Source organism: Rhinolophus sinicus, chromosome 12 (genome assembly GCF_057876585.1).
Source record: "Rhinolophus sinicus isolate RSI-liver-muscle chromosome 12, RSI-T2T, whole genome shotgun sequence".
NCBI classification, from domain to species: Eukaryota; Metazoa; Chordata; class Mammalia; order Chiroptera; family Rhinolophidae; genus Rhinolophus; species Rhinolophus sinicus.
In genome coordinates this window covers 28,327,953-28,346,906 of record NC_142512.1, presented here as the reverse complement: position 1 = coordinate 28,346,906, position 18,954 = coordinate 28,327,953, and the positions used below count along the sequence as shown (strand labels likewise).

The window sequence follows — 18,954 nt, the reverse complement described above, 5'->3', positions numbered from 1 at the left end:
GAGAAGCAGGAAAATGTATGTTAGAGCCAAAAATATGACTTCTTTGGCTGTGACCAGGATTTCCTCTTCCCACCTTGGGGACTAGAAAGTAGAGGTAGGAAAATTTCATTTCGGAGCCAAGTGTGACTTGTTTAGTTCAAGTCATAATTTATTGCACATACCTCAGGGACTTGAAAATAAAGAAACCCACTATGAAATGTTGATAATGGGCCACTTTGAAGGGCAAGCATTAAGCTGACTTTCCCAGTGAGGATTTTTTTCACTTCTACCTTTTCCAGATGCTTCTGATCATTCTATAAGGACATAACTTAATTGTATAATAGTTAAAAAAAGAGCTTTCCTTGCACTAAACCAAAGTATTTGAGGGGCAGAAGAGTGAACCAAGGCCTTTATATGATCAGATGCTGGTGGAAAAATATAACTAAAAGAAAAGTTGTTTTCTTTTATTGCAATTAAGTCACAGTATAACAAGGCTGCCCTTTTAATGGATATCTAAAGCAAATCCTTTGGCCAATTAATATGATCTGAAAACTGCAAAAGCCTTCAGCTTTATAATTCAAGCATCCACTTCTCAAATTGGTAGCATGGTCATCATTTCTGAGGCATTATAAAGTACAATACTTAGATTTTAAAAGTGCATTTTATTTGTATTCCTTAGCATGGTTTAGGAGTACATAGAAATATTCCCCTTCATAGATATTGTGCTTTTATTCCTCTGAGAAAAACTTCATAAAACTATGGCATGTGCCTAAAAAGTTTTATACTTTAAAACTGTTCAAGTGGTATGTTAGATTTTTATAATTGGGTTAATAAAATTTTATGGTACTATTCAATATCAGAAGTGCACTTACAATGATTAAAATAATTTATTAAGATAATAAAATTTATATTTGTATGTTGTTTTTCTTTAGTATTACACTATGTTGAGTTACCAAAATAGACTTCATCTAAAAATTGTTTTAAATCCATATAGTTATCTGATTAGTTATCTTAGTATTGGCTTATAATAACCATTATGAATTCTTTTTTAAGTAATTTAGTTCTGAAGGTACTGAAATATTTGAGGGAATTATTTTAATCAGTTTTGAAAAATTACTTTCATGATAGAAAAATATAGGCATTTATTTTAGGTTTTTTAAAATTAGTTATTGGCTTTGTAACAAACACATATAAATTTATAGGCTTCATGTGTTCTTGGATTTTTAGAAATCTCGGGAAAAGGCTGTAATCCTTTGCTTATCCCAAAGGATAACAGCATTGGTAGAGTGCACATTAAACCAGTGCTTTCAACTGTCAAAATATTATTAAATGATGGCAGTATTAGAATTCTTAAATCTGACATTTCTTTTTAAAGAGAACGGTGTTGTTCCTTCATTTTTCTTGTTGTTTTGACAGCAGTGTGAATATTCATGAGTAGATGAATGAAGGCAGGAATGTAAGGGGCTATAGTATATCAAAACAAACATGATTTCAGAAACAAAGCCTTTCTTAATAATTTTGAGTAAATTCACGTGTTTCTTTTGAACCACTTTCATAATTGTGTTGATTTTGAGTGTTTTAGCATTCATTTAACAATCTTTTACTAAGAACCTAATTTGTACTAAATATAGTAGATGAAGAAATGAGCAAGATGCTATCTCTCTAGTAGTGATGTCTATAATTTAGTAAAGACCCGAACATGTAACTGGATATTTTGATGGGATAGGATCTGGGTGTCCAGATGCTTAGGGAAAGTGAAGCTGAGCAACACCTTTCGCTTTCCATCCAAATATCCATTTACTTTGACTGATTTGCCTAAAATAGATGGTAGGGCCAGAAAGATGAGATTTGAATCTTGTCTATATTGAGATTCAAGCATACAAACGTTTGGTAAAGTGGAATGGCCTCATCAAAGGCCAGATTACAAGACTGCTCAGATTATTAAGACTATTCAGAATAATGAAACAACCATGTTTTGAATATCTGACTAGAGTACCAATTACTTAATAGACTGATGACACAGTGAAACACTACACAGATTTTAGCCCCTTGTCTCATGGAGTTTACAGTCTAGTGAGGAATATTGACATTAAAGTAATAAAGAAACAATTACTTACAGTTGCGACGAAGACTGTAAGAAAAAGTCACAGGAACTATGAGAATGTATAAGAGGATCCTGACCTGGTTTTGGAGGTAAAGAAAGACTTCCCGAGGAAGTGATATCTAAGCTGACACAGGAAAGAAGGCTAGGAGGTATGTAGGTGCAAAGAATGAATAAGAGTATTCTCAGCAAAAAGAACAGTATACGCCAAGACCCTAACATGTAAAAAAGGATAGCAGTTTCCAAGAATTGAAAGATGCTGAGGTAGTAAGTGATTTGGGGAGAATGGCATGTGAATAAAGACTGAGAAAGGTATTAAGGAGTCAAATCATTTAGGCCTCTGTATGCCACTTTAAGTATTTAAGAATTTATTCTAAGTTATGGGAAATTAGATCCAGGAATAGAGCATGAGGTCAGAGTGTAATGGAGTTCTTATTATACTGTAGCGTCTGATACAGGAACCCACCTGGACCTAGCCTGGACAATAACATGCGGTTACCCAGGGGAAACGGCTGTGTATATAAACTTAAAGAGCCATAATACTAAACTAACATTTAGGAATCCAGCAACTAGCTGTTGGAATTGTTGGAAACACTTAGCCAGATCACAGATATGGAAGAAAAACCTGTCACCTCTAAAGGTCTAGAATGAGTTTATCTTCAATTACTTAAACCTTTCTTCCCAGCTTTTTATTTTTTTTAAGATAAAAGTATTGTTAAAGTGGGTTCTAAGTGTATCTTGAAATTCCAAATTAAAGCCTAATTTAAATCTAAGTATGCCATCTAGGTTGACAATTTGTGATTTTCCTTGGACAGTGAAAAATGAGAATAACCAAACCCTTTGGTTCCCATCCCTCCTGAAAAACAAACAAATATAACAACACAGAATACATGGATGAATGGCTGAAGTATCTTTAATTTAAAAATTAACAAAAACATTTTCTCCACATTTCTTAAAGGAATATTTTGGGATCCGGGGAGGAAACATTTAAAATCACAAAATTTTAAGCAAGTTTGGTTGATAGCCTTTTTCTTTCTTTTTCTCCTAATAATCAAGCCATTGTATTTCCTTAGGAAAAAAGCCATGTCTGAATATAGCTACAAGTTAAACCCTTTGGAAGGCTTTAAAAGTGAAATTATCACCCTGGGGATTGTAAGGTTGATTGACACTTAACTATTTCTGCTGGCACGGAGCATAATCAGCAGCACTAATTCAGGGGAAGCGGTGGAATTGTTTTTTAACTACTCTGAAAATAACTTTTTTTTTCTCTTCAGAGTAGAATTTTGGTTGATAGTGGATTTTAATGTATTTACTTAGATCCCCCTAAAGCCTGCAGGGTACAGATATGCAGATGGACTTCAAGTGATTTGATTTTTTTCCAGCTATAAAACCTTGTCTCAGATAACATAAGCCATAGTAGACATCACTGTTCAGTGTTTACAATATCAGTCTTTCTTGTTTTTCACGGAGATTAAAGGTTTGATACCTTGGGAATGAGTTCAGTTTATGCTTTCTAACTGTGGGACAAATAGCCCCAATGTGCCAGGGAGTATAATAAGCTGCACAACTCATAGTGTATTTTCCTATCACATCAAAATTTCCAGATTTGTTGCTTAAAATTACTTCATAGCATGGGTTTTCAAGCTTGGCACTAATGACCTTTTAGGCAGAATAATTCTTTGTTGTGAGTGATGTACTGTGGGATGTTTAGATGCCAGTAGCAAACCCTTCAACCCCCACCAGTTGTGGAAACAAAAAAACGTCTCCAGACATTGCCAGTATCTTCTGGTTGAGCGCCATTGCTTTATAGTAAGATATACAAGTGCATGTCATGAATTAAAATTAGCAATCTGCATTTATTTTTAATTTATTTTTATCAAGTTGAAAAAAGTCCAATAAAGCTTTTACTAAGAGCCTAATTTATACTAAATACAGTAGATGGCTTCTTATATTAACAGTCCTTGGCTTCTACCCCACTCCCAGCCCCCCGCTTCTGAAAGGCAGTGACTTTTACTTCTTTTAGTTATTTCATCTGGTACTTTTACCTCCATATTTTATCTTTAATCAGTTTTAAATATTAACTATTTACTTCCTACATGAAATAAGGATTTAGCTTGCTTACTTTACTTTCTCTTCTTTTATCCTCCCATATAGTTACATCACAAGTTTTTATTAAATCCATAACCAATATTCACATTAACATGACTATGAAAATATTGTTCACTGTAGTCAAATGATTTCCTTCCTTTCTTGAATTTTTAAAATTTTTCTTGGTATTAATACCTTCCTCCCCTTTTTCTCTTTTTGAAAGACCTTTAAATCTTCTGTCACCCTTTTAAAAATCTGTACAATGCCTCTCAATTTTCCTACCAGAACTGTCAGATTATAGATCAGTGCGCCCCACCCCCCAAGACCTCCCTTTCTGGAGTCTCCTGATTTTCTATGTCAGTCAGCACTAAGTTGCTCTTTAAGCCCAGTTAATTGCCAATATCCTGAGGTTTCCCTTTGCTATTATCCTAGGATTTTAGTTCATCTATCTTCTGTATTGAACCCCAAGTTGCTTGGGTCTCAGATCTTCCTTCTCCTTCTTGTTTACTGTTTCATTTTTGTAGTACACATCCTCCAACAGTTTCCCTGTGCATCTATTTCCTGAACCTTTCTGGACTCCTACTGGCCTAACGGGCTTATTTTTCCATCAGTAGCTCCGTGGGTACTTCAGTTTGAACTTTCACCTCCCTTTGTCATTTATCATTTGTCCATATGCTTTTCATGTTCGTCTACTGGGTCTTGAGGTTGTAGGTATCGCTTAGTTTAATTGAAGATGGTGAGTATGTTTTCTCTTTCTCATTTGTCTTTTAATTGGGGGCAGTTTTTAAGAGGGAAGGAAGGAAGAAATGTCTTGTTTTTGTTTTTGCCTTCCTGAAACCAGAAGTCTTCATTACTTCCTAAGTATGAGACTTTAGAGTTATGATCCCATATCCTTTATTCCCACATTCACACATGCACATTTGAGAAGCTCTGAATCAAACATTCCTAATAGCAATGCTGTAAAGGGAGAAAGTAACATGTATTTATGTTTGAAAATTAAGTTTGAATGTATTTGTAAAAATCTAGATGGCAAAGTATCATAATCTATTTGTTGGGCTATAGAGGTGATAAACAGGGTTTTAAAGTTTTAAGTATATTTTCAGTATTTTCTAATACTCAACGTAATCTTTTTTTACATGCACACTTTCTCTTGCTCGTGTTCATTTTTAAATGTTATAGTATTTAGTCATGTAAATTTGAGCTTCCCTTCACTGGGATTAGCTTCTACTTTGTATGCCTGCCATTGCCACTAAACTTTTATATAACCCCCTCAAGGCCACAGTTCTTGGTATTGCATCTTCTGGCATCCACAAGCCTCTTCTGTGAGAGATCTTGCCGTCCTCCAGGGTTATATAGGAGTAGGCACAGGTCTCTGTCGCTTACTGAATGCAACACTACTCATTCCCCTTAACAAAGCCTCTTGATAACCTGCTCATTTCTTTAAGGGCCTGCAGTTCCATTTACAGCCTCATGTTGCTTTCTTACGTAAGATAATATTTCTCTATGTTGGCTGTTATTGCTCGAAGGGTTTATTCGTAGTTATTTGGCTCTCATTTGTTAAAGTCTCATGACTTTAACAAAGGAAGGTCTAGATTGTAAGATATATGAATGAAATAATATTTAGACTAATATTTAGGACCAAGGATGCACTCATTCTGTAGATTACACCACTAACATATTTTATATAGTTCTGCTTCAGATATAGCTCCTAGGTTGCAAAATGATCAAAAAGTATTATGAAGGATGTTAAAGAATGCTAATGTTAGTTATAATTTCTCAGAAAAATTAAGATCAATTATATAAGTCACTTAGAAAAAGGTATGTTTCAAAACTGAACAGTGTTCTTAATATGTTCTGCCAATGTACATATTTTCATTGATATTTGATGAAAAAGTAGCCATTCCATAAGCCAAAGAAACTTATTTTTATAAGTCACCTAAAATAATGTGTCTATATATTGAGTAGTGTAGGTTAAACACCTTCATAGAGAGTTGATTCAAGTGTGAAAACCCTAATTTCAAGTGAACAGCCTGAGGTAAATGGCCGGCCACCATTGGCTAGATGGCCTACCTTGTCTCTGTTAGTCCACTGGCTTTTTTCATGTGCATGCAGCAGTGTAATAGGACAAAATGCAAAGTCCACCCCAACCTACACTGGGTTTTAAAAATAAGGGATAAGTAATGACTCTCCAGCCCACATACCCCTAATCTGTGATGCGATGTTTCATGCCCATTGTCATTTATTTCTTCATCCAACTCTATTAGTTACGGTTGGCAGGAATTTTCTTTCATTTACAGAGGAGGAAATGGAGAAAGGAAGCTAAATTGAGGGTACTGTGACTTGGCCAAGGTCAAACAACTAATAAGCGTCAAAGCCCTGACTCCAAGCCATGTGCTTTTTCCATTACACCTTCTTCCCTTAAAATGGGCTTGCAGGGGGGGAATATATATGTATATATATGGCATTTTCTGCAGTTGATAATATAAGCATTTTCAGGTTGACCTGGGCAATATTTTAGTGTGGCTAGCATAACTAAATTGCCACAAAGCCTATTTAAAAAAATTTTTTTTTAACTTAGTGCTTTATAGAATAAGCATATTAAAGTTAAAGTTTCTTGCATGTCTTAAAGTATTAACTGTCTTTTTTCCCTTTAAATAGAAAAATATTAATTTCTAGTTTTTTCCTGTGTTTTTATCTTGACAAATTATTTTCGTGATTAAAAAAACTAAGATCTAATGCTGTTTTTGCATTATTATCTAAGCATTTATTTACGGTTGTTTAAATGTTACTGAATTACCAATAAACTATTCTGGATGGTAGTTAAATTATTATAACCAGATGAGGTTGAATATGTTGAATATGTTGAGAATAAGAGATGCCTGATTTAAGGGAAATATATTTTGTTCTTATGTTTGAAATTTTGAGGCTATTTTCAACACTGACAATTTATGACACAAAGTTTAATATAGATTTCTCTGCAAACAGTGTTTTATCCAAAGCAGCCTTAAAGCATATGTGAGATAAGTTACATTATTACTACTATGTCTGTTACTTTACTATGTCTTAATTTGTATATTATTATGGTCAATTCCTAACGTAACAAGGAAAGTACGTAACAATTGAAAACCATTTCTAATGTGCTTTTTTTTTTTTTTTTTTTTTTTTTTTTTAAATCTAAAAGGGAGCCTGGCTTCTTAACTCTTGGCAGAAACCCATCGTTCCCCATTTAAAAATATATATATATACTATATTTGGTTAACTTGGTGTTTCAGAAATCTTGAAAATATGCCAGATGAAATAAAACCAGCTATATTCCTTTTATCTAGCTAAATTATTTCACATACAAGATCTTATGCTGAGTTTGGAACTCTAACCATTGGAATTTATATTGTGATACCCTGATAAAAGTGTTTACACTGTGATGATATGGAGCAGTAAATGCCTCTAATGCACAGTCTCTGTCTTCCAGATTTGGTTTGCTATAAATGTTTATGTTTTAGGTCCTGTATCTTGGCTAAAGATAAAACTATTCTTCTTGAGTGTTTGCTAGACAAATGTGCTTATTTTTTGAGGCAAAGTTTTCTAAATATTTTTAATTAGTAAGTTTAGCTGATTGTTTGTTCTTAGTCTTATTTTGAGGCTTAAAGTTTTGTGGTAAAGCTTACATACAAGAATATATATATATATATATATATATATATATATATATATATATATATATATGGTCTGCCTATGTTGATTGCTTTTAGGAAGGCATTTATTACTGAAACCATAATACATATTTGTATGAATTGGGATAAATTCCACCTTCTTTCAAAAGAGGAAGTAGTAAAGAGATGCATTTATAGTCCCACCTCATGTTTATTATACCATTTATTTCTTTAGAAGCTACTTAATAAAACACTACTCTTGAACAGAGCTATTTAAGGGTTTGTCTAGGTTGAAAAAATAATCTAATGTTCAAAATTGTGACTTAAATTTCTTGTTGATATATACAGCATAATGTTTTTGGTTACTTTACATATACTACTGCTATCAGTAGTATACTACTTAAACACTGCCCTAGTAAAACCGAGTCATTGGAGGACTTCAGGAAATTATTGTTTGATCTCAAGTGTATTATAATGTAATGGTAAAATTGGAATTCAAAATCATATAACTGCTGCCCGGATATTATATGGGTATTTCTGTGTAACTCTCTAAGTACCACTTCAGTCTTGATTGTCTATCTTTGCTATTCAGGATCTCATCTCTACTTGTATCAAGTTAGCTTTTAATGCAGAAATATTTTCAGTTGTCTAGAATCTACCATTTTGAGGGTGTTTTTCATTTTGTGTGAACTTTGAACTGCAGTTACGAAAAAAATGTTTTATGAATTAATGCAACATCTGAAGCAATGGGTTACAAACTCAAGCCATTACAGAAATGAAACAGATTATTTAAATAAGTGAGCTAGTTGAGGGTTGGCAAATAGTTCAGATTGTTTTAAGCTACAGTAAGGGCCACACAAAACAAACTTTGGGCCTTCAGTTTGCAACCTCTGATAAAATAATTTACCGTCTCTCTGCTGTTCACACACTCCAAAACTATACATACACCAGTCTATTGGGGATGGGCACCAATTGGTTTAAACTCCTTCCAGAGTGTACAATTAAATATAGCTGTCTATTTTGAGAAAGCCTTGTAAAATATATTTGAAAAGTAATGTTAACTGGTCTAAAAGATCATTTTTCCAAACCACGCTTGAGCTCAGTTTATGGTGTTTACTTTCTGTCAAAACTTAGAAAAAAACATTCACAGTTAACTTCCATAATATAAAATGCCTGTCTCGTTAGGCATTAAAGAAGCATTGGTCAACAGGTATAATATTGTTAAACTGTATAGCTAATGTGAATGTGGACATGACCTCCCAAATAGATCAAAGACTAATCTCTTTGACAGTTACAAGATGGCAGAGCTTGCCATGGGCCTTTTGCTGCTGCACATTGAAACTATTTGTTTGGAAAGCATGCCTAAGGGATGAGAATGTGTGTATAAGGATGAGCAGGTAAAAGTAAAAGGTTGTCTTTTGACATTTCAACTAATCCCTTCCAGCCTTTGGTTTACTTAACATGTAGGCTGTTTGCTGGCAGGAGAAACTGGCTTTTTCACGTATGCTTTGTGTCATTTTAAATTGGGCATTGATTTTTGTGCTTGATAATTCCTAAGTGTACAATGAAATAGATTCTGGTGTCATTAAAAAGAGGTGTACTGGCTTCCTACTTTTCCAAACCCTTAGTTTTGCTTTCCCTAATTAAATACATTTCTCCAGAGATAATTTTTTATTATTTTTTAAAAATCTTTAATAAAAATTTTTAAATACTAAGAAATATTTCAGAGTTAACCTTTATATATATCTACTTTCAAACGTTTATTTTTCTTCTCACCTAAAATAATTTCTCTAGGTAAAATATTGGCCGTGCTTTAAAAGCCATTTGGATTATAAAGAGTATTTGAAAATTTACAAGAAATGGAAATAATATAGTCATATATAAAAATTAATTCATTTTAATGAAAAATAAAAGACCAAGGAAAGATAATTTTGTTTATTTAATCTAATAGTTGCTACATTGTCTCTAAATATTTTATTTGTAATACTTTCTAGAGCAACAATTGTCATTGGCAGAATGATCATTATAAAGTATTTGGATATGGTGTTGGAAAATTTGAAAACCCTTAAGCTATTATATCTGACAAAGAATAAATGTCCACATTCACATTAGCTGGGATGGAATACTGTTAAAGAATATAGAGAAACTGCTTAGTTACATTTTCAGAGATAGGGGGGAAATTTATATTTTTCCCAGTTGGACAGAATTTTTAAAGTATTTTTTCTCTACAATATTTTAAAAATATTATTTACTATTTATATTACTTTTTTTGTATTTATCTTTAGCATTCTTTTAATTTATATGGTGTTTTTTTTTAAATTAAATTTATTGGGGTGACAATTGTTAGTAAAATTACATAGATTTTAGGTGTACAATTCTGTATTACATCATCTATAAATCCCATTGTGTGTTCATCACCCAGAGTCAGTTCTCCTTCCATCACCATATATTCGATCCCCCTTACCCTCATCTCCCCCCACCCCCCCACCCTATTTATATTACTTTTAAAAGCACAGTCTGTGATACTTAAAGTTAATTTTCCTTATATTTTAGTTTATAAAGTTTTAATTTAGAAATTTGACAGGTTCTTGTGAGGGGATATGAAATAAAATTTGTTACCAATTTGGAAGCTACTTGTCAGAAATGCACTTTTTTCTCTCTTAAAGCATGTCCTTTGTGTAAAAAGATTAATAGTATTATAGGAGACTTTGTTTTTTCTTGAGTAGTTCTACAACTTCTTTAGAACTATAAGTTGTTAACTTATCGTCAAAATCCAAAATTTTTTCCCAGAAAATAACTCTTGTACCTTTAGTTAGGCTTGTACTACAAAAACATACTATTTTATATACTTGCCAGGGAATACTACATACGGGATCGTTAAAAGCTGACTCACTGAAAGGAGCAATTCTGTTTCTCATTGGTTTAACTAGTTGTTAGGAATTGTAGTCAATTTCTGTGATTTTACTAGCAGTTTGCTATAGGTGAATAAATTGCTGTCATTGAATTCGAGAACCATTTTTTATTTTATTTTAATTAGATTTCCTTACTCATTCTATTTTCAAATGTGAAAAGTAAGCCATAACAGAACTTACTTAAGATCACTCGGAGAAGCTATATAATGTCTTGACTCTAGATTTTCATTCTTAAGAGAGTAAGTGCTGGAAATGGACCCAGATTAAATTCCAGCTCTACGCCTTACAGGCTGGGTGATGTTCAACATGCCACTTAATCTTTTAAACCTTATTTTTCTAATCTGTAAAATGCAGTAATAATATCTACCTCTTAAGATTTTTGTGAGGATTTAATGAGATAATAATATGTAGTAAGCACTGCACTGTGCATGAGCATTATAGGAGCTCAATAGATATTATTATCATTTATTAATAAGATCTTTGGTTCCCAACTTTTCCATTGTTGACTTTCTGTTTAGCTAGCTCATTGTCAATTTCTGTTCTCGGTTTATAAATTATTTCTTTTACATAGATTAACCCAAATTATCTTCTTCCTTAAACTTCTCTTCTTGTCTTTTCTTGGTGGATTACTAGACTGCTTCTCTCGGTGGCTGTAAACTTTGGAGTCATTTTTGACTGTTATAAGCCCTCTTTAGTAAGCCCCACATCTACTTTGTCACTTAAGTTCTTTAGCTCCACAGTGTGTTACAAACTGGGCCTCTTTTCCATTCCCTTTGTCTTTCCATGTAAGACCCTCATTACTCTTGCACCAAATTCATACCATGTCTTCATTCTTCAAGTCCTTACTTCTATATACTGTAATCAAAGTTAACACTTATATTTATTTGATGGTTATTTGTACTCATATTATTTTTCTGTTCCTTGTAAGCTCTTGCTAGGCTGAAAATAGTTTTAAGTCATTTTTGTATTTCTAGTGCCTATTACAGATGCCTTGCAACACAGCCAAAACTGTAAATATGGAACTGAATTTGAGTGTTTCTTTAAGCTACCAAAAATTTCTTCTTCTCATTGTATCAATTTTTTATTTCAAATATTATATTTTTAATATTTCTACAGCATTCTTTTTAATTTAGGCTCCTTTTTTAAAGCTTTATTGAGGGATGCTTGACTCTAGCATTTTGAGAGCTGCTTAAAATATTACTCCCTTTTTTCATTCAATTAGTGTGTAAAAAATTAAAATCATAATACTTAATTTCCTTTCGCTCAGAACTTGCATTTTACTTTTTACAGGAAAAAACTCATTAACTTATAAATTTGAATAGGTCTGAATTGTGTATACCATACGTTCTGACCTCGTATAAAAGTAGTTCACTCTTGGGACTATGTAATTTTATGAAGACCAGATGAAGGCTGGGTATGTGGTACCCTTTATGTGACACTGCTTTTAATAGGAATGTAGTTTTCTGCCCTGTAATTCTGAGTCTCTTTGATAAGGAATATGATTATAATATCAAATTCGATGACAAGACAGCAGAATTTATTATTTCTTTTTCAACAAAGAAATAGAAGTTTAATTTAACACAGTCTCCCTGTGTTGTTAGTATCTAGATGGAAAAATGAATGTAGATTCAATCACTCAGAAAAGTGAGAGATTCTTGATATCCTTTAATAGTGGAGGCTTTGAGGCACTATCATATCAAATGCATTAGTACTGTTTCAACCCTGACTTTTAAATTTGCTTAGATCATTACTGACTGCTTTCATATGCTTGATTCTTTTATACCAGTGTCTTCGGTGAGTATGAAGTTATTTTGCTCCCATTGATGTGTTTCATTGCTTTTATTGATCTGTATATTAAGATTTGCTAGCTAATTCTTCTGCCTTCTCCAATCTGCTGTTAAGCCATCCAATGAATTTTTATTTCAGTTACTGTATTTTTAAGGTGTAGAATTTCCATCTGGGTCTTTTTTATAGTTTCTACTTCTCTGCTGAGATCCCCCAAAATTCATTCATTAAACCATATGTTTTAAAGTTATTTAAATATATTTATAACAGCTGCTTTAAAGTCTTTGCTAATTCCAATAACTCTGCCCTTTCTAGATTGGTTCCTATTAACTATTAATTTTTTTCTATTAACTTTTTTCCTTGATTATGAATCACATTTTTCTAATAATTTTTATTGTATAGTGGACATTATAGATGGTATATTAATAGCAATTTTGGATTCTATTATTCTCTGAAGAATATTGATTTTTGGTTTTTTGTAGGCAGATCAATTAGTAGCTGATCATCTTCAACGCATATGGGCACAATTTAATAATTTGTAAGAGGAGATCTTGGAAAAGCTCAAAATACACAATCTTTAAACTCTGTCTTCCCTGTGGTTCATGTCAGGATTTGGTTTAAGTCTTTTGGGGGGCTGGTTTATAATTAGTATTGCTCTAAATTGTGGTCCTTATTCCCAACATGATACATGGTTGTGTGTGTATGTGTTTTTACTTAAAATACATATATATCTTGGCTAAATCTCTATGTCAAAACATAAATTTATTTTCATTTGATAACCCAATAATTATCTCAGAATAAATGTAGTATGTTTAATTGCTCCATCTGATGGGCATTTAGGCTGTTTCCTATTGTCAATACAAACAAAGATGCAATAAATATCCTTGTACATATTATCTGTCTGTTCTTGTGGGAAAATATAAGCACATTTGGTAAATATTTGTCAGTATTCCACAAATAAAAACAATGAGATTGTTAAATTTGCATTTCCTGGTTTACTACTAAAGTTAAGCATCTTTTCATGTGGGTTACCAGTCATTTATCATTCATCTTTGATGACTTATTTTCTCACAGACATTACTCACTTTTCTCTTTCGTAGCTCAGATTTTGCTATTATGTATGAGCTCATTGTATATTAGATAACAAAACTTTTTCTCCAGTTGTTCATTTCAATGTTATTTATCGTGGTTTGGGGCCATGAAAAGTTTTTAAGCAGGAGGTGAGAGGTCCAGCTTTCCAAGATCAGTATCAAGGCCAGTGGAAAGTTGACCACGGCATTATATGGACCTCTTTTTTTTTCTCTCCGTTTTTTTGAAGTATAATTGAAAAAAAAAAGTAGATATTTAAGGTATAAAAGATGATGACTTGATACACTTACGCGTTGTAAAACAACTACCCTCAGGTAGTAATTAACACATCCATTACCTAACATGGTTTCTGTTTTTTCAGTGTGTGGTATCAACACTTAAGGTCTACTATCTTAGCAAATTTTGAGTATACAATACATTATTATTATTGACACAAGTCACCATGCTGTACATTTGATTTCCAGAGCTTGTTCATCTTCTAATTGAAAGTTTGTACTCTTTGACCAACCTCTCCCATTTCCTCCAGCTTCCCTGCCATCTCCTGCTGCCAACCACCATTCTACTCTTGGGTTCAATGAGTTTGACATTTTTAGATTACACATACAAGTGAGATCATGGTTGTATTTCTCTCAGTGTCAGGCTATTTCACTTAGCATAATGTTCTGCACATTCATCCATGCTAATATTCTATTATATGTGTATATACGAGGTGTGACGATTAAGTTTGCGAACTTGTTGCAATGATGTTGCTAACCTTTTTTGATATCAGAGGGATTATTCATTATGAATTTGTACCAATTGGACAAACAGTTAACCAAGTTTACTATTTGGAAGTGCTGAAAAGGCTGCATGAAAAAGTTAGACAACCTGAACTTTTCGCCAACGATTCATGGCTCTTGCATCACGACAATGCACCAGCTCACATGGCACTGTGTGTGAAGGGAGTTTTTAGCTAGTAAACAAATAACTGTACTGGAACACTCTCCCTACTCACCTGATCTGGCCCCCAATGACTTCTTTCTTTACCCGAAGATAAAAGAAATATTGAAAGGAAGATATTTTGATGACATTCAGGATTTCAAGGGTAATACGATGACATCTCTCATGGCATTTCAGAAAGAGAGTCCCAAAATTGCTTTGTAGGGTGGACTAGGCTCTGGCATTGGTGCATAGCTTCCCAAGGGGAGTACTTTGAAGGTGACCGTAGTGATATTCAGCAATGAGGTCTGTAGTACTTTTATCTAGGATGAGTTCGCGAACTTAACTGTCTGACCTTGTGTATTACATACTGCATTTTCTTTATTCATTCATCAATGGACACTTGGTTTGTTTCCATATCTTAGCTATGTAAATAATCCTCCAGTGAACATCAGGGTGCACACATCTCTTCAAGATAGTGATTTTATTTCTTTTGGATATATACCCAGAAGTGGGATTTCTGGATTATATGGTAGTTCTATTTTTAATTCTTTGAAGAACCTCCATACTGTTTTCCATAATATCTCTACCAATTTACATTCCCACCAACAATGTACAAGGGTTGCCTTTACTCTAGATCCTTGTTATCTCTTGTCTTTTTTATAATTGCCATCCAGCAGGTGTGAGCTCATATCTCATTGTGGTTTTAATTTTCATTTCCCTGTTGATTAGTTATGTTAAACACCTTTGCTTATACCCATTGGCTATTTGTATGTCTTCTTCAGAGAAATGTCTGTTCAGGTCCTCTGCTCATTTTTTAAATTCAATTTATCTGGGTGACATTGGTTAATAAGTGTGTGGTATCAACACTTAAGGTCCAAGATTACCGTGTTTCCCCGAAAATAAGACCTAGCCGGACCATCAGAACTGGGTCTTACATTAATTTTTGCTCCAAAAGACGCATTAGAGCTGATGGTCCGGCTAGGTCTTATTTTCGGGGAAACAGGGTATATAAGTTTCAAGTGTACAGTTCTCTAATATATCATCTGCCTGTTTGTGTGCTTACCACCCAAAGTTTATTCTCCTTCCATTACCATATATTTGACCCCCTTTACCATCTCCAACCTCCCCCAGTCTCTTCCCCTCTGGTAACCACCATTCTGTTGTCTGTGTCAATGAGGTTTTATTTGTTTTGTTGTTCATCTGTTGTGTTTTATGTCCCACATATGAGTGAAATCATATGGTTCTTATCCTTTTCTATCTGACTTATTTTACTTAGCGTGAAATTCTTAGAATCCACCCATGTTGTTACAAATGGCAGTATTTCATCTTATAGCTGAGTAATACTCCATTGTGTATATGTACCACATCTTCTATATTCAGTCATCCATTGAAGGACACTTGGGTTATTTCCATGTCTTGGCTACCATGAATAATGCTGCAGTGAACATAGAGATATACATATCTTTACCAATAAATGTTTTCAAATTTTTGGGTAGATACCAAGAAGAGAGATTGCTGGATCATACGGTAGTTCTATTCTTAATTTTTTGAGGAACCTCCATACTGTTTTCCATAGTGGTTGTACCAATTTACATTCCCACCAGCAGTGTACAAGGGTTTTTGTTTCCCCACAGCCTCTCCAATACACATAAGATCGTAGTATCTGCAAACAGATAATTTTACTTCTTCCTTTCTGGTTTGGATGCCTTTGATTACTTTTTAAATTTTAATTGTTCTGGCTAGGACTTTCAGTTTTGTTGAATAGAAGTGGTGATATTGGGCACCTTTGTCCTGTTCCTGATCATAGAGGAAGGGCTTTCAGCTCTTCAGTATCAACTATGATGCTATCTTTGGACTTGTCTACATCACCTTTATTATATTGAAAGACATTCCTTCCATACCTAATTTGTTGAGAGTTTTTATTATAAAATGGTGTTGAATTTGTCAAATGCTTTTTCTGCATCTGTTGAAATGATTATATGATTTTTATCCTTTATTCTGTTAATGTGTATTATATTTATTGATTTTTGTGTGTTGAACCAATCTTGCATTCTAGGGATAAATCCAATTTCATCACAGCATATGATTCTTTTAATGTGCTATTGAATTTAGTTTGCTGGTATTTTGTTCAGGATTTTTGGAACTGTGTCTATCAGGAGTATTGGCCCATAATTTTATTTTGTAGTGTCCTTACACGAGCTGTGATAAAAAAATATGGTGAATGTTGAAATTAAAAATTTTATTACAGTAAAAGACACATTGCCATTAATCCTCCTCAAAATACTCTCCCTCGCTTCGAACACAATTATCCCATCGTTCTTGCCACTTTCTGAAGCAGTTTGGAAGTCCTCTTTCATGAGTGTCTTTAGTTGCACTGTCATGGCTGCCTTGTTGTCCTGAATCATTTTGACCTTATGGAAGAGCCAGAAGTTGCACGGTGCCAGATCCCATGAATAAGGTGGATGTGGACACAGCATAATGTTTTTATTTGACAGAAATTGCCGTATACCAGAAGCGATGTGAGACACAGAGTGTTGGCATGATGGAGGATGATTTACGGCACACTTTAAAACACACCTTCTCTCAACTGTAGCTCACACTCAACTGACTACACCGACCAAGTTGAAACTTGTCACACACTGTTACTAAGGTTTGACACACCGCTCCCGGTATTGAAGATCCCTGCCTTTCTGTTGGATGGCACTCAGCAATAGCATTCACCATATTTTCTGATCTCAACAGAAAGGTTCCGTGTCACACATTGCTTTTGTTATATGGCAATTTCTGTCAAATAAAAACATTACGGTGTGTCCTCATCCACCTTATTCACCAAATCTGGCACCGTGCGACTTCTGGCTTTTCCCCAAAGTCAAAATTACCATGAAAGGTAAATATTTTGAATCAAGTCTGGACATTAAGGCAGTCACAACAGTGCAACTAAAGATACGTACGAAAGAGGACTTCCAGAACTGCTTCAGAAAGTGGCAAGAATGATGGAATAAGTGTGTTTGAAATGAGGGAGAGTATTTTGAGGGGGATTAATGGTAATGTGTCTTTTACTGTAATAATTTTTTTTAAAAATTTAAACATTCACCGTATTTTTTTATCATACCTTGTACTATGGTATGAGAGTAGTGCTGCCTTAAAATGAGTTTGGAAGTATTCTCTCTTCTCCAATATTTCAGAAGCATTTGAGAAGCATTAGTGTTAATTCTTCCTTAAATGCTTGGTAGACCGACCACCAATGAAGCCATCTGGTCCTGGGCTTTTCTTTGTTGTGGGATTTTTAAATTATTGCTTCAATCTCTTTACTTGTTTTAGGTGTGTTCAGATCTTCTATTTCTTCATCAAATAGTCGTTTGGTTTAAATGACAACTAAATGGCAACATTTAGTTAGTTGTATGTTTCTAGGAGTTTATCCATTTCTAGGTTATTAATTTTTTGGCATATAATTGTTCATAGTAGTCTCTTATGATCCTTTGTATTTCTGTAGTATGAGTTTTAATCTACTCTTTCATTTATAATTTTATTTGAGTGTTTTATTTTTTACTTGGTTTACTCTTTTCATTTATAATTTAAAGTGTTTTTTTTAACTTGGTTAGCAAAAAATGATGTTTTGTTTATCTTTTTTAAAAAATCAACTGAATTTTATTGATTTTTCTAGTCTCTATTTTATTTGTTTCTGCTCTCATCTTAGTTTCCTTCTGATAACTTTGACATAGTTTGCTTTTCTTTTTCTAGTTTCTTAAGGTTTAAAGTTAGTTTATTTGAGATCTTTATTTTTTCACTTTCTTTTGATTTTTTTCTTTGACTCATTGGTTGTTCAGGTGTGTGTTAGTTTCCACATATTTGTGAATATTCCAGTTTTCCTCATGTTATTGATTTCTAATTTCATACTATTGTGGTTGAAAAATATACTTGATCTGATTCCAATCTTCTTAAATTTCTTAAGACTTGTTTTGTGGCTCAACATATAATCTTCATGTGCACTTGAGAAGAATGTGGATTCTGTCGCTGTGGATTTATGCCACATTGTAACAATAATTACATTAAATGTGAACGGTCTAGACATCCCCGTTAAAAAGCAGAGATTATCAGACTGCATAAACTTAAAAGAATGAACTTCTGATGCACTTTTCAACATGAATAAATTCCAAAATCATTGTGCTAAACGACAAAAGACAGAAACAGTTACATACCGTGTGACTTTTACATGGAATTCTTGAAAAGGCAAAACAGAAAGCAGATCATTGGTAAACAGGGTCAGCAGTGAAGAAGATTAACTGAAAAGGGAGGGACAGAAGGGAAGTTTTTCGGATGCTAAAAATATTCTCCATTCTGATTGTGATTATATGACTGTATTTACCAGAACTTATCTCCATGTATAGTGAAAGTTTGTGAATTTTATATTATGTAAATTATTTCTCAA

At 33.4% G+C, this 18,954-nt stretch overlaps 1 protein-coding gene across 1 annotated transcript in view; it reads left to right on the top strand.

Annotated features, from left to right (window-relative positions):
- The window catches only part of BRIP1 (BRCA1 interacting DNA helicase 1), a 153,051-nt gene that overhangs the window by 119,848 nt on the left and 14,249 nt on the right, over window positions 1-18,954 (top strand).